The following is a 26,170-nucleotide window of genomic DNA, read 5'->3' on the forward strand; positions in this document are numbered from 1 at the left end:
CAACAATTAATAGTCTCATTCGTTACAGATCGCAAATTGCAAAATCGCAGTTTATAGGATCGCAGATCGCAATATCACAATTTTCATTTGCTCGTTGTGTGCTGATTTTGCGACGTTTGCGATATGCGATGTCGCATATCGGCCGCCGACGATTCCTTCTCATTTTATTTTAAGGGCGCTTTGAAAATATGCGATGCGATGAATTTCGCATCACTTCTTTGCAGCTTATTTATGCACATAGGAAAACTCTTCACTCTCTCTCTGCGATGCGATATAGCTTTTAGGGAGTTTAAAATACAAAATTTTGGATAAAAATATTTTTGGGATTTCTTGTTAAGGGTCCCCCTTTGCTTGATATTATTACTAATGCTAAACAAAGAGGGGGGTTGTTGGTGACCTGTTGTGGTCACCAACAACCCCCCCTTCTTTGCTTGATGTTATCCATAACATCAAGCAAAGGGGGGGACCCTGAACAAAAAATCCAAAAAAATACTTTGTTAAAATTTTTGTATTTTTCTCCCTAAGGCTTAAATCGCATCGCAAGGAAAGACTGAGGCATCCCCCAAGCGCGAAAAGCAAAACTGCGAAAGAGCAACGCGAATTTCATCGCGTCGCATGCATTCCAAGCGCTCTTAAAAAGAAGAGCTTCAAGAAACGCCGATCGCCGATATGCGACATCGCACATCGCAAACGTTGCGCTAAGAAGCATAAACCATTGAATGAGATCTGCGATCTGCGATATCAGTGAACCGTGATTAGCGATCTGCGATATGAAAAGACTCATCGCAAGAATTCTCCGACATACCCGATAGACCCAAGATTAAGTGCACACCTTAAATGAAATTAATGACCGCATGCTTGAGTATCCAGAAATGATTGCATCGCATTTTCCGAAGAGTCAAGTCATGATGAATGTCAGGATTATGCATTCATTAGAATTTAATGCTTTCATGTCAATCTTTTCATTTTCCCTTCTTCTTTGCGTAGACTGCAAGACACGCAACTGATATAAATCTATATGCAGGAAACATCTAAGGAAAAGGGGAAAGCGCCAATCAGATAACAGAGAGAAGATGCCTCTGCAAATGGATGCCGCATGCAACAGGACCGCGGATTCCAGACTATCAGCCAACCGGCACTGATGAAATTAGATTGTCCAAGACGAAGAGTCAGAGGCGCACAAAAGCAGCGTGTTTGCAAAAGATCCTGAAGCTCAGACTTGGTAAAGCAGAGAAAGAAGCGCAAGAGAAGGAGGACGCTCCGGGTAAGCCTGGAACAAAGAACGGAAGAAATTCTTGACACAAGGAATTGTCCATACAACACGACTCCTAACTCACTCAGTCATTCGCACGACCAGAAACCAAAATAGCAACAGAAAAATCAGTTCGAGAAGAACCTGGGTTGTGCTAAGTATATACGCAGCGAATACACCCAGCTAGAGAAAGGTTTTCGAAAATATCTTCTGGTCTGTCAAAAGGAGATGCCAGCTCTTGTTATTTCCACTTTTATCTCCCAAGCAAAAGGAGAAGGCAACCAGCCGACTCTTCCCAGGCAAACGTTGCACTGTTTACAGCACTAAGGAGAATATACAGAAACGGTCAGAAATTAGATTTTAGTTTTAGAAATAAATTTGCTTTTAGTAAAGGGCGGTGATTTGAAGCCGTTTCCCTAAATTCGTGTAATTAAGATTAATTAGTTAGTAGTATTTAACCCTTCTCATGGCATTTGGAGAAGGGTCCGAAAATCTGTCAAAAAACTTGTCCTTAGAACATGCACTTCTGCACCCTCGGAGGAGGTTTTTGATGAATGGATGGATCGAGATTTATTTATGTTTGCATTTTAATGTCTGTTACTGATGTTGCACTTATGTACTCTTAGCAGATATTAGAACAAGTAGAAATAAATCATTATTGCTTGAAGTTTATTAGTGAAGTCAGTCATAAATGGTACTTTTATCTCTTGACTAAATTCTGCTAGTATTCCTAAAGTGATATGTAGCTGAGTTCTTTATATGTTACTGTATGAATGTGTGTATTACCATTTGGCACTTCTGTACGGTGGAGTCATTTTTTTATGCTTGACATATGAATAACTAATTACGCGATATGTTGTTCACAACTGTTCTGCCTAACTTCTTATGCAGAGTGGTTTATCTTTATTAATTTATATTCTGATAATAGCTGAATGATCTTTATTACCAGCTGTTGTTTGAAATATTTCTAGATCGCATAACAAAAGAAAACACCCCAGGTTAGCGTAGATTAGATGTATTGTTTTTCTTCATTAGATTACATTAGTATAGAGTTAGTTTAGCAGTTAGACTTAAGACTAGTTTAGAAAAACCTCTAAATCAATACCATCAAACTCTACACACACACGCACACCCTTCACATTGGGAAACTGGTCCCATTACCCCCAGTCGGACCCGCTACTCCAAACGGGCAAGGAGCCGCCAACCAGGTTCCGGACTGGGTGGGTATCCCCCTTGTTGTCGACCCGATTTCGGGGCCCTCAACATTTCTGGCGCTAGAAGGAGGGCCTGAGCTATGAATGGCGCATAATTCAAAATCCAAATACCATTCTGAGAGCAAATCACCCTCACCAACTTCCCCGACTTCTCCGGTACGATTAAACTCGGAACTAGAGGTCGCTCGGGCATCCACCACTGCTACACACCATAATACATCAAACCAACTTATCATTGATCCCCCTGAAATTCAAACTTTGATCCGTAAACTCCAGGGATTCTCCATTTTTACTCAGAGGTCTGATAAATTTAAAGGAAGCGTGACTTCGCAGTACAATCCTGCTCATCCCCTGACCAGATTGAAGAGTGAAAGATTTGGCATCCAGCCAACTGAAATTCCTCTCCCCACTAGGAAAAGCGCAAGGAAAGCACTTCCAGAGTCTGACAGAGAGACTCTTTTGTCCACTTCGTCCATTTCAACTCCCTCTCCACGAAGTCAACCACCCACATCTTCACCTCAAATCACCCATCCATCTTCCACAACCCTTCCTCCGCAATCATCGAAGATCATAATATCTCCATCTTCTCAACATCAGAAATCACCTTCTGCACTTTTGTTAACTAGAAACTCAGCGATGGCTCGGTCTCCATGGAACAATCCTCGGGCGGTTTTAATGCCTCCACCCCTAAGTCCAATACCCGCCCATCCTGAGAAATGGCTACCGAAGTTCAATCCAGAAACAGGAATGCTAGCTAAAGAACATATCAATAATTTCATGCTTTCTGTTAATCTCAACGGAGTTACCAACGAAGATGTCGTGGTCCGACTTTTTCCCTATACAATACAAGGGACAGCCGGGTCATGGTATTTTTCGCTGCCCTCCGGATCTATCACAAGCTGGGACATTTTTCAAAATCAATTTCTTACCAAATTCGGTGATGATAGATCGACAGCGACACTGATCAATGATTTATCCAACCTCAAAGCTGAGGCTAGGGAACCCATTAAAGATTTTAACTTACGGTTCAACAAGATCCTCAACAAAATCCCCGCTGCTTCCCAAACCAGCGAGGAAGTGAGATGTGAATGGTACATCACGACCTTACCTTCAAACTTGGCCATCTTCATAGATAGGGCAAGCAAGACAACCTTAGTTGAAAATTTGACTGAGGCGTTAGCAGTTGAAAAACGCGTAGTAGCCCTAGAAAAGAGATCTGCAATCGAAGAACGTAAATCTAAGAAAATCTCTTTCAAAGAAGACACCAAGCAGAAGCAAACGAAAGATCCTTTCGATATGGAAGGATTACAAAAGGTATTAAAAGCCATGTCTAATGAGATGATTGACATAAGAAAACAAGTAGCATAATCGTCCCCAAGAAAGCCTTTTAGGAATTTTAAAAGAAATCCTCCCATGGAGACGAAGCCACCCAATGTGGTCTCAAACGTTGAATCTGAAGAAGAAGAAGAAGAAGAAGAGAGCACCATCGAAACACAGACCGATGATGAAGAAATGGTGGAACTGCAAGGAATGTGGGATTTCATCCTCCCACAAGAAGAAGATCAAGAAGCATTTCCGGTTAGCACACGAAGCAAAATCAACTTGATCCTCCCCAAACCACCACCAAACAGAAGGGCGCAAGCCCTGCAGCAAAAGAAAAGGTCGCAACAAAGAAAACAACTGCTAAAGTGACCCAATTTAGCCCAGTCCAGTCAGATCAAACGCCTCCATCAAGAACATTGATAGTGTCGGATGAAATGGAGTATAACATCATCGATGACATGAAAAAGACTAGGGCTAATATCACTCTGTACGAGTTGAGCAAATTGAAACACCAACAGAAAATCATGATGAAAGAGTTACATGCCGTGACTACTACACCTTTACCTATAGCTGTAGCTTCCCACCATATAGGAAGACCTCTGGTCAACACGATCAATAAAATCAATCCGAATGACATCGCTTTGATTGGAGGAAGATCTAGATCTCATACTCCTCCTTTCCTCCTCACCTATGAAATCTTTAATAGAAACGTGCACAACTGCTTGGTTGATTCTGGTGCCTCAACCAATATTTTACCCAGGTCAATATGTGCCAAACTGAATGTTCAACCGCAAAAATCTGCAGTGCGCATAGTTCAACTTGATCAATCGCAAGTCGAAGTGATAGGTGAACTTAACCAAGTGACCCTAAGACTGTCGTCTAACCCCAAGGTATGCCAGGTTATCGACATTCTAGTGGCTGATATCCCTGAATTTTATGGTTTGATTCTTAGCAGGGACTGGTCCGAGAAACTCCACGGATACTTTTCAACCGACTGGTCGCACATGTGGTTACCCTCCAACGGGAAACCAAATCAAATAAAGGTTGAATGAGAGTTGCACCAAAAATACATAGTGACGGATTTGGAAGGAGAGAATGAAGCCATAGCATACAACAACAACATCATAGGCAACTAGTCAGTAGATTCTTTCCTCGGAAATTTCAATGCTCACATATCACCTTATTTGGAAAATTCAGTTTTGTCCCAAGTAGAAAACTTTTCCCAGACTGATGATTCAAAATGTGTTAGTTTTTTAGATAACCCTGTAAATACATCTTTATTTTGGAAATTGTATTTTGATGGCTCTAAGTCCAACGAGGGAGCAGGAGCAGGATGTGTTCTAATTAGCCCAGACGGAAATAAGACTATGCTTACATGCAGACTCGAGTTCGATTGCATGAACAACACAACGGAATACAAGGCCTTGGTGCAAGGCCTACACAAAGCAATCGGATTGAACGTCAAGTATCTTCAAGTCTTTGGAGATTCCGAGATCGTCGTCAAACAGGTACGTAACACCATACACTGCCTGTCAAGTCATTTGAAGCACTATCAATCGTTAGTTCAAGATCTCACTGCACATTTCATAGCATTCAATATTTCGTCAGTCCTGAGACTCCAAAATGCAAGCGCAGACCTGTTAGCTAATGTAGCCTCCAGACTCATTCCCTCCGAAGACTTTAGTCCAGATAGATTCTCGATAGAGTTAATTTTCAAACCGTCCATCCCTGACAACATCACCAACTGGAGGGTATTCAACGACGACCCAGACATCGTAAGTTTCCTCACCTTTGAAGGATCCTACTCAAACTGGATAATTGACGAAGACTGTCATGATCACCAAATACAACAAAATAGCACTGATAATGCTATACCCAAATCGGTGGTCAAACTAGAAGACTTATATGACTTAAAAAGTCGGTTCAAAAGGTCAGCTAATGCCAAGCTCTACAGTTCAACTCTGAACTACGAACCAATGAACCTAGGAATCGATGAGAAGCCGCAAAACGTTAATCTAGGCCAAGGCCTAGCCCCCGAAGAAAAATCAGCATATATCCATCTTCTACGACAGTACAAAAACGTCTTCGCCTGGAATTATGACGAGCTGAAAACTTACAACACTTCTATCATTCAACACACTATCCCTATGATTGACAACGAGAAACCTGTCCAACAGAAGCTCAGAAAAATCCACCCCAACTTGGAAAATCAGATAAAAACTGAGCTGAATAAGTTGTTGAGAGCCAGAATAATCTTCTCGGTCAGACATTCCAAATGGGTATCCAATATGGTACCTGTTAGGAAGAAAAACGGAGATATTAGAATCTGCATCGACTTCCGGAATCTCAACAAAGGCTGTCAGAAAGACAATTTTCCCCTCCCACCGATGGAGCAAATATTACAGGCAGTAGCAGGCTCAGAGTTAATGTCTTTCCTGGACGGATTTTCAGGATATAATCAAGTGCTAGTACACCCGGACGATCAGTTAAAAACCACCTTCCGAACCAAATGGGGTACCTACGCGTATCGGAAGATGCCATTCCGTCTGATCAACGCCGGCGCTATTTTTCAGAGAGCCATGGACATTGCATTTAAAGGTTTAGTCAATAAATCGGTAGTGATTTACCTGGATGATATAACTGTGTACTCCAAGAACAGAAGCGACCATCTCAAAGATTTGAAGCAAATCTTTCAAAGATGTTTAAGGTATGGGATCTCGCTTAACCCGAAGAAATCTTTTTTCGCGTTGAGTGAAGGGAAATTGCTAGGATTCATAGTGTCCAAATCTGGCATTCACATTGAACCTGACAGAATCAAGGAAATTTCCGAGATACCCATGCCCCATAACAAAAAGACCATGCAATCTTTCCTAGGACAGATCAATTTTGTGAAAAGGTTTGTCCCAGATTTTTCACGTATTATTTCTCCTTTACAAAAAATGATAAAAAAGAATTCAAACTTTAGATGGGGTCTAGACAAGCACGAAGCATTTAACTTAATCAAACAAGCCATCATCAACGCTCCATCTTTAGCAACCCCAAATTTTTCAGAACCTTTTGTCTTATTCACGTTTGCCTCAGAGAATTCTTATGCTGCAATTTTGACTCAAGCAAATCAAGAAAAGGTGGAAGCTCCAATCGCATTTTTTAGCTCAAACTTACAAGGTGCTGAACTCAATTATTCGGACGTAGAGAAACAGGCATACGCCGTTTTCAAAGCGATCAAATATTTCAGACCTTTCTTGCTAAAGGCCCATACCAAGGTCATAGTACCGTTTCCAACGGTAAGAAACCTCCTGATAAAGAAGGATGTGGGCGAAAAGAGAGCGAATTGGATCACCGCCTTACAAGAATACGACCTGGAGATCAAGCTGGCACACATCGTAAGAGGTCAAGCCTTCTGCAAGATGTTAGCTGGAGCATCGCAAATCCCTGAAAACTCGTCTGAAGAGGTACACGCGTATGAGGTAAGCCTAAACGACGCAGAATCATTATATGCTGACACCATTTATTTCCTTAAGAACGGGTATGCTCCATTTCACCTAGATCACACCAAGAAGAGAGCCCTGAGATTGAAAGCTAAACAATACCAGCTCGTAAATGATGTCCTGTTTAAAAGAAATTATGATTATGTGCTTCTTAGATGTCTTGAGAAAACCGAAGCCGAAAAGGTTTTGCAGGAACTCCACGATGGACCAGCAAGTGGACACTATGCTGGAGAAGCCACCGCACATAAAGTCTTACGTGCAGGATATTACTGGCCCACGCTGTTCAAAGACTCGTACAATCACGTAAGGAAATGCCAGGTCTACCAGACTGCTGCAGGAAAACAAAAGAAGTCATCCATGCCACTGCAGCCAGTTAACATCGAACAGTCGTTCAGTCAATGGGGCCTGGACATAATAGGTGAGATCATTCCTCACTCCTCTAAACAACATAGGTATATCCTCACAGCAACTGACTATTTTACTAAATGGGTAGAGGCGGTTCCTCTCAAGACAGCTAATTCTGAAAACATTATTGAATTCATATATCAGTTTATCATCACTAGGTTTGGATTGCCAATGGCCTTACTATTTGATAATGCTTCATATTTTTCTGGAAATAACATGACCGAGTTCGCGCTCAAAAGAGGGTTCAAACTGAAGTATTCCGCCAACTACTATCCACAAGGTAATGGGTTGGCTGAATCGACAAACAAAAACCTAATCGGGATTATTAAAAAGACAGTCGACCAAAACCAAAAGAATTGGCACAAAGTGCTGGTAAACGCCTTATGGGCAGACAGAATTACAAAGAAAGCCTCTATCGTCACTTCTCCTGTTAATTTAGTTTATGGGAGAGAAGCAATTCTTCCTACTCACTTAGTCATTCCCTCCTTGTCCTTAGTACAATACATTGATGAAGTATCTACTTCCTCCTTACAACTAAGACAAATGGAAATAATCAAGCTAGAAGAACAACGAGAACAGGCTAAGAAAACCCATGCTCACCACCAAGCGCTAATAAAATCCTCTTTTGACTCGAACATAATGACCAGAAAAAACTTTCAGATGGGAGATTTAGTTTTGAAGTGGGATAAGGCTCATGAAGAAAAGGGCAAACATACGAAATTCCAGAAGCTATGGCTTGGTCCTTTTCAGATTGTAGAGGTCATAGGCCCATCGACTTTTGTGTTGCAGGACTTAACAGGCAGCAAAGATTCTCTGCCTGTGAATGGACAAATTCTCAAAATGTATTTCCCATAGAAGGTCACTCTTCTATTTTTGTAGGATAATTTTAGTTTTATTTTAGTTTTTCATTTCTTATAAATAAGGTTGGTTGTGAATGATCATAAATAGTATTCATGAAGGAACATACCATTTCTCTATCAGATTTTGATTTCACTTGTATAAATAGCAAAACTTTTCAAAAAATCTGGCTTTTATTATTGACAGATAGAGTTAACTTTAGCCTGAATATGATGTTAGTTTCAACCTCAAAAAAATCTGGGATGAAAGTAACTTTTGGCAAAAAATTGTTTTACGCCAACGCAATGAAAGGTATCATCAATAATAAAATAAGTATTCTCTGCAAAACTGTTGTTTTTAAACTCTATTATTGTCGTCCAGAGTTTTCTTAAGGAAAAACAATGACTTCCTCCCTGCTAAGGAAAATCGCAGCATCCAGAGAAACAATCCAAGAAAACACCATATCTCAAAGAATAAGAGGTCTCATCACGAGCCGGCTTATCATGATCACAGATATTATAACTTGCTGACTTTGCCAATACTGTCTACCAAAACAGGGCAACGACTCAAGATTGATGCAATCAAAAGACAAGGGGTCTCATCACGAGCCAGCTTGTTTAGAAAAAGTGTAAATCAAGTGAATGACTGTGTCATAATTTGGCCACCAAACCAAGACATTGCTCTTTAGAGAATAAAAAATTAAGAAAGAAAGAAAAAGGGTCGAAAGGATTTTTTCTCTGGAATGTTGTAAATGACCTCAAGCAGGAAAAAGGATCATTGTTGGATAACATGGTAACCCTGTCGAGGCTATGGACGCTTGCGGGCAGCAGAGGCTCTACCTACGACAAATGAGCATATTTTACAAAGCCAGTACGGAGAGAAGACCTTATTTTATCTTTGAAAAGACCGAGTAATGTCTGGTGTAAATACAAGAAATAACCCAGAGGAAGCAAACAATCAGAATGAAATAAAAGTTGTGACGAAACACCATTGACAGGATAAGGGGTAATACTCTATCTGTCCATAACAAAATTTAGATATACGAATTTTTTTCTGTTTTGGAAGTGAAAGTGCAATAGAACAAGCAGAGATAACTGGTTCTTCACAGTGAATCGCCATTGTTGTGGTCACCAACAACCCCCCCCTTCTTTGCTTGATGTTATCCATAACATCAAGCAAAGAGGGGGACACTGAACAAAAAGTCCAAAAAAATACTTTGTTAAAATTTTTGTATTTTTCTCCCTAAGGCTTAAATCGCATCGCAAGGAAAGACTGAGGCATCCCCCAAGCGTGAAAAGAAAAACTGTGAAAGAGCGACTCGAAGTTCATCGCGTCGCATGCATTCCAAGCGCTCTTAAAAACAAGAGCTTCAAGAAACGCCGATCGCCGATATGCGACATCGCACATCGCAAACGTCGCGCTAAGAAGCATAAACCATTGAATGAGATCTGCGATTTGTGATGTCAGCGATCTGCAATATCAGTGAACCGTGATCAGCGATTTGCGATATGAAAAGACTCATCGCAAGAATTCTCCGACATATCCGATAGACCCAAGATTAAGCGCGCACCTTAAATGAAATTAATGACCGCATGCTTGAGTATCCAGAAATGATTGCATCGCATTTTCCGAAGAGTCAAGTCATGATGAATGTCAGGATTATGCATTCATTAGAATTTAATGCTTTCATGTCAATCTTTTCATTTTCCCTTCTTCTTTGCTTAGACTGCAAGACACGCAACTGATATAAATCTATATGCAGGAAACATCTAAGGAAAAGGGGAAAGCGCCAATCAAATAACAGAGAGAAGATGCCTCCGCAAATGGATGCCACATGTAGCAGGACCGCGTATTCCAGACTATCAGCCAACCAACACTGATGAAATTAGACTGTCCAAGACGAAGAGTCAGAGGCGCACAAAAACAACATGTTTGCAAAAGATCCTGAAGCTCAGACATGGTAAAGAAGAGAAAGAAGCGCAAGAGAAGGAGGACGCTCCAGAAAAGCCTGGAACAAAGAATGGAAGAAATTCTCGACACAGGGAATTGTCCATACAGCACGACTCCTAACTCACTCAGTCATTCGCACGACCAGAACCCAAAATAGTAACAGCAAAATCAGTTCGAGAAGAACCTGGGTTGTGCTAAGTATATACGCAGCGAATACACCCAGCTAGAGAAAGGTTTTCAAAAATATCTTCTGGTCTGTTAGAAGGAGGTGCCAGCTCTTGTTATTTCCACTTTTATCTCTCGAGCGAAAGGAGAAGGCAACCAACCGACTCTTCCCAGGCAAACGTTGCACTGTTTACAGCACTAAGGAGAATATACAGAAACGGTCAGAAATTAGATTTTAGTTTTAGAAATAAATTTGCTTTTAGTAAAGGGCGGTGATTTGAAGCCGTTTCCCTAAATTCGTGTAATTAAGATTAATTAGTTAGTAGTATTTAACCCTTCTCATGGCATTTGGAGAAGGGTCCGGAAATCTGTCAAAAAACTTGTCCTCAGAACATGCACTTCTGCACCCTCGGAGGAGGTTTTGATGAATGGATGGATCGAGATTTATTTATGTTTGCATTTTAATGTCTGTTACTGATGTTGCACTTCTGTACTCTTAGCAGATATTAGAACAAGTAGAAATAAATCATTATTGCTTGAAGTTTATTAGTGAAGTCAGTCATAAATGGTACTTTTATCTCTTGACTAAATTCTGCTAGTATTCCTAAAGTGATATGCAGCTGAGTTCTTTATATGTTACTGTATGAATGTGTGTATTACCATTTGGCATTTCTGTACGGTGGAGTCATTTATTTATGCTTGACATATGAATAACTAATTATGCGATATGTTGTTCACAACTGTTTTGCCTAACTTCTTATGCAGAGTGGTTTATCTTTATTGATTTATATTCTGATATTAGCTGAATGATCTTTATTACCAGCTTTTGTTTGAAATCTTTCTAGATCGCATAACAAAAGAAAACACCCCGGGTTAGCGTAGATTAGATGTATTGTTTTTATTCATTAGATTACATTAGTATAGATTTAGTTTAGCAGTTAGAATTAAGACTAGTTTAGAAAAACCTCTAAATCAATACCATCAAAATCTACACACACACGCACACCCTTCACATTGGGAAACTAGTCCCATTACCCCCAGTCGGACCCGTTACTCCAAACGGGCAAGGAGCTGCCAACCAGGTTCCGGACCGGGTGGGTATCCCCCTTGTTGTCGACCCGATTTCGGGGCCCTCAACATGACCACAACAATGGCAATTCATTGTGAAGAACTAGTTATCTCTGCTTTTCTATTGACATTTCCACTTCCGAAACATACAAATTTTCATATGTCTAAATTTTGTTATGGACAGATAGAGTAGATTACCCCTCATCCTGTCAATGATACTTTGTTTCAACCTTTCTTTTATTCCAATTGTCTGCTTCCCTAGGTTTAGTTCTTGCATTCATACCAGACATTACTCGGTCCTTTTTAAAAGATAAAATAAGGTATTCTCTACATGCTGGCTTTAAAATATGCTCATTTGTCATAGGTAGAGCCTCTGCTGCCCGCAAGCGTCCATAGCCTCGACAGGGTTACCATGTTATCCAACAATGATCCTTTTTCCTGCTTGAGGTTATTTACAACATTTCAAAGAAAAATCCCTTTTGGCACTTTTTTTCTTTTTTACTCTCTAAAGAACAATGTCTTGGTTTGGTGGCCAAATTATGACACATTCTTTCACTTGATTTACACTTTTGCTGAACAAGCTGGCTCATGATGAGACCCCTTGTCTTTTGATTGCAACAATCTTGAGTCGTTTCCCTGTTTTGATAGACAGTTTTGGCAAAGTCAACAAGTTATAATATCTGTGATCATGATAAGTCGGCTCGTGATGAGACCTCTTATTCTTTGAGATATAGTGCTTTCTCGGGTTGTTTCTCTGAATGCTGCGTTTTCTTTGGCAAGGAGGAAGTCATTGTTTTTCCTTAAGAAAGCTCTGGACGACAATAATAGAGTTTTGAAAATAACAGCTTTGCAGAAAATATTTATGTATTATTGATGATACCTTTCATTGTGCTGGGATAAAACAATTTTTTAACCAAAGGTTGCTTTCATCAAAGTCTTTTTAAAGGTTGAAACTAATATCATTATTCAGGTTAAAGTTAACTCTATTTGTCAATGATAAAAATCAGATTTTTCGAAAAGTTTTGCTATTTGTACAAGTGAAATCAAAATCTGATAGAGAGTTAGTGTGCTCTTTCATGAATCTTATTCAATGATCATTTACAACCGGTTTTATTTATAAGAGAGAGAAAAAAAAAACAAAATAAAAGAAACTAAAACTATCCTACAAAAATATAGAAGAGTGATCTTCTATGGAAAATACATTTTAAGAATCTGTCCGTTCACAGGCAAAGAATCTCTTCTACCTCCCAAATCCCGCAACACAAACGTCGATGGGCCTATGACCTCTACAATCTGAAAAGGACCAAGCCACAGCTTCTGAAACTTTGTATGTTTGCCCTTTTCTTCATGAGCCTTATCCCATTTCAAAACTAAATCTCCCATCTGAAAGTTCTTTCTGGTAATGATGGCTGAATCAAAAGAGGATTTTACTAGCGCTTGGTGGTGAGCATGGGTTTTCTTAGCTTGTTCTCGGCGTTCTTCTAGTTTGATTATTTCCATTTGTCTTAATTGCAAAGAGGAAGTAGATACTTCATCGATGTGTTGTACTAAAGACAAAGAGTGAATGACTAAGTGAGTTGGAAGAACCACTTCTTTCCCATAAACTAAATTAAAGGGAGAAGTGTCGATTGAAGATTTCTTCGTGATTCTATCTGTCCATAAAGCATTTACCAACGCTTTGTGCCAATTCTTTTGGTTTTGGTTGACTGTTCTTTTGATAATCCTGATTAGGTTTTTGTTCGTTGATTCAGCCAACCCATTACCTTGCGGATAGTAATTAGCAGAATATTTCAATTTGAACCCTCTTTTTAATGCAAACTCAGTCATTACATTTCCATAAAAGTATGATGCATTATCAAACATTAAGGCCATTGGCAATCCAAACCTAGTGATGATAAATTGATCTATGAATTCAATAATGTTTTCAGAATTAACTGTCTTGAGAGGAACTACTTCTACCCATTTAGTAAAATAATCTGTTGCCGTGAGGATATACCTATGCTGCTTAGAAGAGTGAGGAACAATCTCACCTATTATGTCCAAGCCCCATTGGTTGAATGGTTGCTCGATGTTGACCGGTTGTAGTGGCATGGACGATTTCCTTTGCTTCCTCGCTGCAGTCTGGCAGATTTGGCATTTCCTTACGTAATTGTATGAGTCTTTGAACAGCGTGGGCCAATAATATCCTGCACGTAAGATCTTATGCGCAGTAGTCTCTCCAGCATAGTGTCCACCTGCTGGTCTATCGTGGAGTTCCTGCAAAACCTTTTCGGCTTCAGTTTTCTCAAGACACCTAAGAAGTACAGAATCATAATTCCTTTTAAACAGAACATCATTTATGAGCTGGTATTGTTTAGCTTTCAACCTCAGAGCTATTTTCTTGGTGTGATCCAGGTGTGATGGAGCATACCCATTCTTAAGATAATAAATGGTGTCTGCATATAATGATTCTGCGTCGTTTAGGCTTGCCTCATACGTGTGTACCTCTTCAGATGAGTTCTCCGAAATTTGTGATGCTCCAGCTAACATCTTGCAGAAGCCTTGACCTCTTACGATGCTTGCTGGTTTGATCTCAAGATCGTATTCTTGTAGAGCGGTAATCCAATTTGCTCTCTTTTCGCCCACATTCTTCTGTACCAAAAGGTTTCTTACCGCTGGAAACGGTACTATGACTTTGGTATTGGTTTTAAGTAAGAAAGGTCTGAAATATTTTATCGCTTTGAAAACAGCATAAGCCTGTTTCTCCACGTCTGAGTAATTGAGTTCAGCACCTTGTAAGTTCGAGCTAAAGAATGCGATTGGAGCTTCCGCCTTCTCTTGATTTACTTGAGTCAAAATCGCGGCATAAGATTTCTCTGAGGCAAAAGTGTATAAGATGAAGGATTCTGAAAAATTTGGGGTAGCTAAAGATGGAGCATTGATGATAGCTTGTTTGATCAAGTTGAATGCTTCGTGCTCATCCATGCCCCATTTAAAATTTGAATTATTTTTTATCATATTTTGTAAAGGAGAAATAATACATGAAAAATCGGGGACAAACCTTTTTACAAAATTGATTTGTCCAAGGAAAGATTGCATGGCCTTTTTGTTATGAGGTATGGATATTTCGGAAATTTCTTTGATTCTGTCAGGTTCAATCTGAATACCAGATTTCGACACTATGAATCCGAGAAATTTCCCTTCACTTAATGCGAAAAAAGATTTCTTTGGGTTAAGTGAAATTCCATACCTTAAGCATCTTTGAAAGATCTGTTTCAAATCTTTGAGATGGCCGCTTCGCTTCTTGGAGTACACTATTATATCATCCAGGTAAATCACTACTGATTTATTGACTAAACCTTTAAATGCGATGTCCATGGCTCTCTGAAAGGTAGCGCTTGTATTGATAAGACCAAATGGCATCTTCCGATATGCGTATGTGCCCCACTTGGTTCGGAATGTGGTTTTCAACTGATCATCGGGATGTACCAGCACTTGATTATATCCTGAAAATCCATCCAGGAAAGACATTAATTCTGAGCCCGCTACTGCCTGTAGTATTTGCTCCATAGGTGGGAGGGGAAAATTGTCTTTCTGACAGGCTTTGTTGAGATTCTGGAAATCAATACAGATTCTAATATCTCTATTTTTCTTCCTAACAGGCACCATATTGGATACCCATTTGGAGTGTCTGACGGGGAAAATTATTCTGGCTCTCAACAATTTATTTAGCTCAGTCTTTATCTGATTTTCTAAGTTGGGGTGGATTTTTCTGAGCTTCTGCTGGACAGGTTTTTCATTGTCAATCATAGGGATAGTGTGTTGAATGATAGAAGTGTTGTATGTTTTCAGCTCATCGTAATTCCACGCAAAAATGTTTTTGAATTGTCTCAGAAGACGAATATATGCTGATTTTTCTTCAGGAGCTTGGCCGTGGCCCAGATTAACGTTTTGCGGCTTCTGATCGGTTCCTAGGTTCACTAATTCATAATTCAGAGTTGAACTGTAGAGTTTATAATTGGCAGACCTTTTAAAGTGACTTTTCGAATCATATAAATCTTCTAACTTAACCACCGATTTAGGTATAGCGTTATCAGTGCTATTTTGCTGAATTTGGTGATCATGATGGTCTTCGTCAATTATTTGATTTGAGTAGGATCCTTCAGAAGTAAGGAAATTTACAATGTCTGGATCGTCATTGAATACTCTCCAGTTGGTGATGTTGTAAGGGATGGATGGTTTAAAGATTAATTCTATTGAAAACCTATCGGGACTAAAATCTTCGGAGGGAATCAGTCTAGAGGCTACGTTAGCTAACAGGTATGCGCTCGCATTTTGGAGTCTTGGGATTGACGAAATATTGAATGCTATGAAATGTGAAGTCAGATCTTGTACTAAAGATTGATAGTGCTTTAAATGACTTGACAGGAAATGTATGGTGTTACGTACCTGTTTGATGACAATTTCGGAATCTCCAAAGACTTGAAGATACTTAACATTCAAGCCGATTGCTTTGTATAGGCCTTGCACCAAGGCTTCGTATTCCGCTGTATTGTTTGTGCAATCGAACTCAAGTTTGCATGTAAGCATGGTCTTGTTCCCATCTGGGTTAACCAGAACGCATCCTGTTCCTGCTCCCTCGTTAGATTTAGAGCCATCAAAATATAATTTCCAAAATAAAGATGTATTTACTGAACTATCTAAAAAATTGAAACACCTTGAATCATCAGTTTGGGAAAAGTTTCCAATTTGGGACACAACTGAAGTTTCTAAGTAAGGTGAAGTGCGAGAATTGAAATTGCCGAGGAAAGAATCTACCGAGTAATTGCCTATGATACTGTTGTTGTATGCTATTGCTTCGTTCTCTCCTTCCAATTCTGTCACTATGTACTTTTGGTGCAATTCTCGTTCAACCTTTATTTGATTGGGTTTGTCGTTGTAGGGTAACCACATGTGTGACCAGTCGGTTGAGAAATATCCGTGGAGTTTCTTGGACCAATCCCTGCTAAGAATTAAACCATAGAATTCAGGGATATCACCTACTAGAATGTCGATAACCTGACATACTTTCGGGTTAGACGACAATCTTATGGTCACCTGGTTAAGTTCACCAATCACTTCGACTTGAGATCGATCAAGTTGAACTATGCGCACTGCAGATTTTTGAGGTTGAACATTTAATTTGGCACAAATTGATCTGGGTAGAATATTCGTTGAAGCACCAGAATGAATCAGGCAATTGTGCACGTTTTTATTGAAGATTTCATAAGTGAGGAGAAGAGGAGGAGTATGGGATCTTGAACTTCCTCCAATCAAGGCAATGTCATTCGGATCAATCTTATTGATCATGTTGGTTGGAGGTCTTCCCATGTTGTGGGAAGCTACAGCTGTAGGTAAAGATGTAGTAGGCACGGCATGTAATTCTTTCATCATTATTTTCTGTTGATGTTTTAGTTTGCTCAATTCTTAAAGAGTGATATTAGCCCTAGTCTTTTTCATGTCATCGATAATGTTATACTCCATTTCATCCGACACTATCAGTGTTCTTGATGGAGGTGCTTGATCTGATTGGGCTGGGCTAAATTGGGTCGCTCTAGCGGTTGTTTTCTTTGTTGTGACCTTATCTTTTGTTGCAGGGCTTGCGCCCTTCTGTTTAGGGGTAGTTTGGGGAGGATCAAGTTGATTTTTGCTTCGTGTGCTAACCGGAAATGCTTCTTGATCCTCTTCCTGTGGGAGGATGAAATCCCACATTCCTTGTAGTTCCACAACTTCTTCATCATCGGTCTGCCCTTCAGTGGTATTCTCTTCTTCTTCTTCTTCTTCTTCAGATTCGACGTTTGAGACAGCATTGGGTGGTTTCACCTCCATGGGAAGGTTTCTTTTAAAAGATCTGTAGGGCTTTTTTGAAGAAGTTTCTGCTACTTTCTTTCTTATGTCAATCATCTCGTTGGACATGGCCTTTAACACCTTTTGTAATCCTTCCATATCGAAATGATCTTTCTTTTGCTTCTTCTTGGTGTCTTCTTTGAAAGAGATCTTCTTAGATTTGCGTTCTTCTATTGCAGATCTCTTTTCTAGGGAAACTACGCGTTTTTCTACTGCTAGCGCCTCAGTTAAGTTTCCAACTAAGGTCGTCTTGTTTGCACTATCTACGAAGATAGCCAAGTTAGATGGTAAGGCCGTGATGTACCATTCACATCTTACTTCCTCACTGGGTTGAGAAGCAGCGAGAATCTTGTTGAGGATCTTATTGAATTGTAAGTTGAAATATTTAATGGGTTCTTTAGCCTCAGCTTTAAGATTAGAAAGGTCATTGATCAATTTCGCAGTTGATCTGTCATCGCCAAACTTGGTGAGGAATTGACTTTGAAAAATGTCCCAACTTGTGATGGACCCGGAAGGTAACGAAAAGTACCACGACCCGGTTGTTCCTTGCATTGTGTAAGGAAAAAGTCGGACGACAACATCTTCGTTGGTAACTCTGTTGAGATTAACAGAAAGCATGAAATTATTGATATGCTCTTCAGCTAGCATGCCTGTTTCTGGATTGAATTTAGGTAGCCACTTCTTAGGATGAGCCGGTATTGGGCTCAGGGGTGGAGGCATTAAAACCGCCCCAGGATTGTTCCATGGAGACTGGGCCATCGTTGAGCCGCTAGTTAATGAGAGTGCAGAAGACGGTCCCTGATGCTGAGAAGATGAAGGTATTATGATCTTTGATGATTGAAGAGGAAGTGTGGAAGATGGATGAGTGATTTGGGATGAGGATGTGGGTGGTTGACTTCGCGGTGAGGGTGTTGAAATGGACGAAGTGGATGAAAGAGTCTCACGGTCAGACTCGGGTGGTGCTTTCCTTGCTCTTTTCCTAGTAGGGAGAGGGAGTTCACTTGGTTGAATACCAAATTTTTCACTCTTTAATCTGGTCAGAGGGTGAGCAGGATTGTACTGCGAAGTCACGCTGCTGTTAGATTTATCAGACCTATGAGAAAAAATAAAGAATCCCTGTAGTTTACGAATCAAAGTTTGAATTTCAGGGGGTTCAATAATGAGTTCGTCTGATATATTGGAGTAGGTAGCAGCGGTGGATACTCGAGCGACTTCTAACTCTGGGTTTAACCGTAGTGGAGAAGTTGGGGGAGTTGATGAGGGTGATTTACTCTCAGAATGGCATTTAGATTTTGACTTAGTTGCCATTCATAGTTCGGCCCCTCCTTCTAGCGCCAAATATGTTGAGGGCCCCGAAATCGGGTCAACAACAAGGGGGATACCCACCCGTTCGGGAACCTGGTTGGCGGCTCTATGCCCGTTTGGTGCAGCGGGTCCAACTGGGGATGATGGGACCAACTTCCCAATCTAAAAGATGTGTGTGTGTGTGCAGATTTTGAAGATACTAATCTAAAGGAAATTTTAAACTAATTTAATTCTAGACTCTAAACTGACTCTATGCTACTGTAATCTAACAAAAACAGCACATCTAATCTATACTAACCCGGGGTAAAATTCTTTCATTATGCGATCTAAAAATATTTCATACAACAACTGGTAATAAAGATCATTAAGCTATCATAAGAATATAAATCAATTTAAGATGAACCATTCTGCATAAGAAGTTAGGCAAAATAGTTGTGAACAACATATCGCATAATCAGTTATTTATATGTCAAGCACAAACAAATGATTCCACTGTACAAAAGTGCCAAATGGTAATCTAGACATTCATACATTAACATATAAACAAATCAGCTGTATATCACTCTAAGAATATGAGCAGAAATTAATCAAGAGATAAAAGTACCATTTATGACTGATTTCACTCACAAACTTCAAGCAATAATGATTTATCTCTACTTACTTCTAACATCTACTAAGAGTACAGAAGTGCAACATCAGTAGCAGACATTAAAATGTAAACATAAATAAATCTCGATCCATCCATTCATCAGAAACCCCCTTCGAGGGTGCAAAAGTGCATGTTCTGAGGACAAGTTTTTTGACAAATTTCCGGACCCTTCTCCAAATGCCATGAGAAGGGTTAAATACTACTAACTAACTAATCTTAATTACACAAATTTATGGAACGGCTTCAAATGACCGCCCTTTTACTAAAGCAAATTTATTTCTAAAAATTGAATCTAATTTCTAACTGTTTCTGTATCTGCTCCTTAGTGCTGTAAGCGATGTGAGGTTTGCCTGGAAAGAGTCGGCTGGTTGTCTTTTCCTTTTGCTCGGGTGATGAAAGTAGAAATAACAAAAGCTGGCACCTCTTTCTGACAACCTAGAAGATATTTTTGAAAATCTTCCTCTGGCTGGGTGTTTTTTTGATGTGTGTATACTTAGTATGACCCAGATTTCTTTCAAACTGATTGTGCTGTCGCTATTTCGGTTTCCGGCCGTGTGAATGACTCAATGAGTTAGGGATTTCGTTGCCTGAACAATATTACGTATTGAAAATTGCTTCCATTCTTTGTTCCAGGCTTTTCTGAAGCATCATCCCTTTTCAACATTTTTCTTTTTGCTTTACCCAATCTAAGCTTCAGGATCTTTTGCAAACATGTTGCTTTTGTGTGCCTTTGACTCTGAGTCTTGGATAGTCTATTTTCATAAGTGTTTGTGGAGTGATACTCTGGAATCCGTGGCTCTGCTGCATGCGGCATTCATTTGCGAAGGCATCTCCTCTCTGTTCTTCAAGTATTGGCATTCTCCCCTTTTCCTTAGATGTTTCCAGCATATAGATTTATATCAGTTACTGCCTTACAGTTTACGCAAAGGAAAAGAGACATGACGAAAAGATTGACATGAAAGCTTTAAACTCTAATGAATGCATAATCATGACACTCATAATGACTTGACTCTTCGAAAAACGCAACACGATCATCTTTGGATACTCAGGCGTGCAATCATTAATTTCCCTTAAGGTGCGCGCTCGATTTTGGGTTCACAGATCATGCCGAAGAAACTTTGCGATGAGTGGTTTCTGCGATTCGTATCGCAGCAATTAATAGTCTCATTCGTCGCAGATCGCAAATCGCAAAATCGCAGTTTATAGGATCGCAGATCGCAATATCACAATTTTCATTTGCTCGTTGTGTGCTGCTTTTGCGACGTTTGCGATATGCGACGTCGCATATCGGCTGTCGGCAATTCCTTCTCATTTTATTTTAAGGTCGCTTTCAAAATATGCGATGCGATGAATTTCGCATCGCTTCTTTGCAGCTTATTTATGCGCATAGGAAAACTCTTCACTCTCTCTCTACGATGCGATATAGCTTTTAGGGAGTTTAAAATACAAAAATTTGGATAAACATATTTTTGGGATTTCTTGTTAAGGGTCCCCCTTTGCTTGATATTATTGCTAATGCTAAACAATGAGGGGGGTTGTTGGTGACCACAACAGGAGGAAGAAGGAAAGAATCCAGAGACATCATTCTCAAACAAAAACACATCCCTGCTGCAACTTTTGGAGCAGAATCTTGTTCAGAAAACCCTTGTCTTCTACAACAAGGTCTCAATTTCTACTAAATATTTGAAGGTTTTCTCTACGATAAGTTCCGAAATCTTTTCTAAACATAATGTTTGATTGTGCTCTAGTCACAGATAGAAACATGCAGGAAGGTAGAGAACATCCTAAAATGGTTTGAATGAAAAGACACGAAGAATTGTGTCCTTCCATCGCATGTGTTATATCACAAGAATGTCGAATTTGATGGATGATGGATCAGGAAGTGTGGAAACTTTCAGATGTATTATTAATGTGTCTTTTAGTCATAAATGAACACTACTTGAATGCCTTTGATATTATTTTGGGAAATGTATTAGCATAGTCCAGAGTGATGTTAACGGTGCTTTTAGCAGTGCTTTTGTCCGGTCAACAAGAAAACCTCAAATGGCTACTTCTCTTGATGTTGGACCCACACAAAGCATATTGGGACACTATCAAAGACAACTTGATCTACATTTTTTAAATATCCTTACTCCCTTCTAAACCAAAAAACCCTTAGGTCAAAATCTCCTTACTCCTCAACCAGAAAAGCCTTAGGTGAGGCCTTACGTACCTTATTCTATACATTCTACTTGTAACCCACTCACAAGAGCTATTAGAGATCAAGATCAGTAAAGAATGAAATCACCATTTTAAATCTTTGGCAGACTCATTCACAGTTCTTCCTGTTTTACTATGTTCTATGTGTTTATTAAAATTTTCAATGCAACGTTCTATCATGTCTTCAACGATTTTTTTATGATGTAATGGACATTCTTTTTTCTATGTTTAAGATGATTTATATTATTTTTTAAATTAAAATGCTTATTCTATTATTCTAATGTATTATTACTTTTATAAATCATAAAAATATTTTTATGTATTTTCCACACAACTCTTTTGTAATTTATCATTTTAAACTTTTGAACTTCAAAAATAACTAGTTTTTACTTTGAAGACGTAAACTATATATATTGTCCCTTTTCGATATTAATTTATTTATCAAACAATTGACTTTAAATTTTTAAAATAACATAGAATTTAAGGAGTATTTAGTTTTGTATTATTATTATCTACTTTCACATTTATATTTATTCCTATATTTCCATATTTAAGTTTTTTATTTTCTTTCAAACATTAACTTGAGCTTTTTTATCATTAATTTTAAGACATTGGTTTTTTTTAACATTTCTATTTTAAATTTTCAACTTCCTTTATATTTATGACTATTAATTATTTACACATTTATGTTTACATTTTTTATGTTTTTTTAAGTACTTATCTTGGAATTTTAATAGTTTTATTTTGACATAAAAGACACGAGATGATCAAAATTGGAGATTAGGGTGTCTAAACTTGTAATATTTAAATCCATTTTAATTTTAGATCTACCGAGCACCAAGAGGGATCAAATCTCTTGAGCTGCAAACCACTTTTGGAGTGAAAAGGGAGTTGATTCCTCTCCACATTTAGTAGATAGACAGTTAATATGTATCTAGGATTGGTATTATATAAATTTGACATTTCTATATATAAAATTATTTTCATTTTAACTTGATTTAATCTCTATGGAATATGCATAGAAATATTTTTAGTAATGAGGGTAGAAGGTCTAAATATATATCAAAAATATAACTTTTTTGGTTTTAGATTTAATTAAAAAAATGATATAAACTTAAGTTGGTTTTTGGGCTTGTGGTATTGATAATCCATGGTATTGACCCATGGTATTATTACAAATATTACTTCTCTAAGAAGACTTTCTTTAGTTTAGCATTGACTAATGCAACTTATAATGTTTAACTTTGAAAAAAATATCTATTTCTCAATACTATTAAAAACTATTTTTCAAACATTTGACTAGACTATAACTTGAAAGTGTTATTGTAGTATTTAAATAATATAATATCGTGAATAAAAACATCACATATTTTATGCAATAATTTATGGATATGGTTCCAATATTCATGCATGAATTTTAGATATTTATGTAGTGATTTTTAAAAATAACATAATTTAAGCAAGCCTTACATAAAAAATGGATAGAAATAAGATGTAAATAAGTATACTTATCAAGAGTCACTTCCCACCATTATTTATGTATTCCTCTTTACTTATATAGGAGTAAAATTGTAAATGTGTAGACTTCATAGCACTTACTACCCACTCTTTGTACCTCGGTAATCAATTAATTTATCCACTTCACATCTCAATTTATTAGCTCCTTTCAAAGCAAGACTATAAGCTTGCAATATTTTTTTTAATTTATATGCTAAAATAGATATTAATTTATAGGTATTATTCATATGTTATGAATTTAGTGATATGAATGTTATGATTTTCTTTATCTAAAATATTGTTTGTAACTTTATTAATAAAAATAAAAATACAAAATACAAAATAACAAATCGATTTTTATTATTTTGATTACTTTTTACTTTTTATTATTAATTGAGCCAACATTTAAATGTTTACACTTAGTTACATCTGCAACATTTCTCCCCCATATTACATTTAACTTTTGTTTATTTTTTAATTCAACCGACATATAAATGCGAAATGTTTACAAACATTTACATCACTACATCATCACCCCCATACTAGGTAGAAATTTAATTAATTAATTATTTATTTTTATATATACTTTTCCCGACATTTAAAAATGTGCCTCTAGAACACCTCTCCACACAATAAGTAATATAATTAATAATAAACGGCCTAGATCCATCTTAACTTTGGAAATCCTTTTTTCACTTTGAAAAAGTTTTGTATCTCAAGAGATATGATCCCTCTAGTGCTTGGTAGATCCATAGTTAAGATGGATCTGGATCGGTTTAAAAAATAATATAATTTATAGCTTTTATTTCATGTCTCAAATATACTTAAGTATTAGTGATTTGTTTATTAAATGTTATTTTTATAAATTATTATATATTATAATATACTAATAGTAGTTTTTGTTGACAATGGTGAAAAAAATTAATAATAATAAATATTTTTTAATATTTTTTTTAAATTATTGATTTTTAATTGTTGAAATTTAAAATTAATAAAAATTAATTACTACCTTAAACTTAATTCATGGTAGTCTAATTAAGAGACAAGTGACATTTTTGGATGGAATCTCATAATACAATTTTTAGCAAGATTGTGATTTCTTGTTGTTTAAAATACTTACTTATCTTTGCAATTATATATATATATATATATATATATATATATATATATATATATATATATATATATATATATATATATATATATATATATATATATATATATATATCATAACCTTTAATTATTAATCCATTTATAAATTATAGTGTTTTTATATATATATATATATTGAGCACACACATAATTTGTATAATAAATTTATTACTATGTTAAATTTTGATGGTCAAAATATTAGTAACCTGTATATTTTTTTAATTTTGTTAAATTAAATATTATATATAAATATCTCTTCAGTCTATAAGACACTAAAGCCTTCATTTTTAGTTTCCGCATTTGACTATGTTAAAGTAATTTTTGAGAAAAGTGTTATCACCCATGATTTGGTTATAATCTATAACTTACTAGACCATTCATTTTAAGTTGTTGGATTTCACTGTGTTAAAGTAGATTGTGAGAAAAGTGTAGGGTTTGGTTATAGTCGATTATTTTTTACTTTATATTTATTTAATATAATAGTTTTTTCCAATGGTTTTGATAGAAGCCATGGTTTTGCACTTTATATTTATCTAATTCATTATTTTTTTTGTCAAATTTTATTTTATAAATTAATACAACATTGATTTACATTTTAATTAAAACATATGAAGCACACAATTAATTTTGTTATTTTTTCTATATATAATTTTCTCAAAGTTGACAAACTTTCTTACATTACATCTACACATCTACCCTACAGAATCTATTAGTGCAATTAGATATTAAATTCTTATTAATAATAGAGTCTTCAAATATAGTAATAAATAAAAATTTACAACACTCCAAAAATTAACTACTTCTCTTTGAACTCTTTTATAATTGTCTTAACACTAGATCTATCAAGCCCTGAGAGGGATAAAATATCTCCACGTGCTAACCTTTCCTTATGTTTTCACTGAAAAAGAGGGATCAAATCTCTCCATGTGCAAACCTTTCTTGATGTTTTGCACTAAAAAAAGAGGTTTTGCCTCAAGAGCTTTGGCCCCTCTCGACACTTGATAGATCTGGAGTTAAGATGGAGCTATGTTAGTAAATAAATATTTTATTGGGTCAAGAGGTGCTCTCCAACCTAGTATGGCAGTATAAACATTTGGACTCGTTCAAATTACGAGTGTTTTTCGGACTCTAGGTTTTGTCAACACATGGTTTTTCCTTGGTGATATTCTCTACTGTAGCCTATTTAAATCCATCAAATTCCAACGAATTTTTCCTTTTTTCTAAAGAAAAGGATTTGGTTGGGCAAAACCCAATTGAAAATGCCAAGCATTAATTGATATCTCAAAAATATAAATTCCTCTTTTATAACATGGGTATGGTCACGCTTCTTCTCTTGCAAGGATGGTTTGGGGTTTTACATATTTGAAGTGTCAGGATTTTTCTTCCACATCAAGGAAAAGCAACCACCAATTTTTGGGAGTGGTAGTTGGAGTTAGACTCACACCAATACACTAAGGGTTTTCACTGTCAGAGATGTTCGGGACAATATATGGTACCAAGTCATTATTGTTATCAGCATAGGTGTGTATATGCATGTGATGCAATCATGTGTTTATCCATTATATTAATTTCAAGGATTTTTATGCATGTGATGCAATCATGTGTTTATCCATTATATTAATTTCAAGGATTTTTTTCCTTTCAGTTTTTCCACAGGGTCAGGTTTCAACACCATTTTTGTTTGGTGGAGATATTTATGTCTTGTCTTGGTCCTATATGCATGTTTTTTCAGACATTTTTAGTATCTAATATTTTAAGGTTTAATTAATGCATCAACCATATATGTTTTTAAGGGTCATAA

This window comes from Pinus tabuliformis, chromosome 9 (genome assembly GCF_031772625.1).
Source record: "Pinus tabuliformis cultivar Carrire ecotype Pingquan chromosome 9, CPIR1, whole genome shotgun sequence".
NCBI lineage: Eukaryota > Viridiplantae > Streptophyta > Pinopsida > Pinales > Pinaceae > Pinus > Pinus tabuliformis.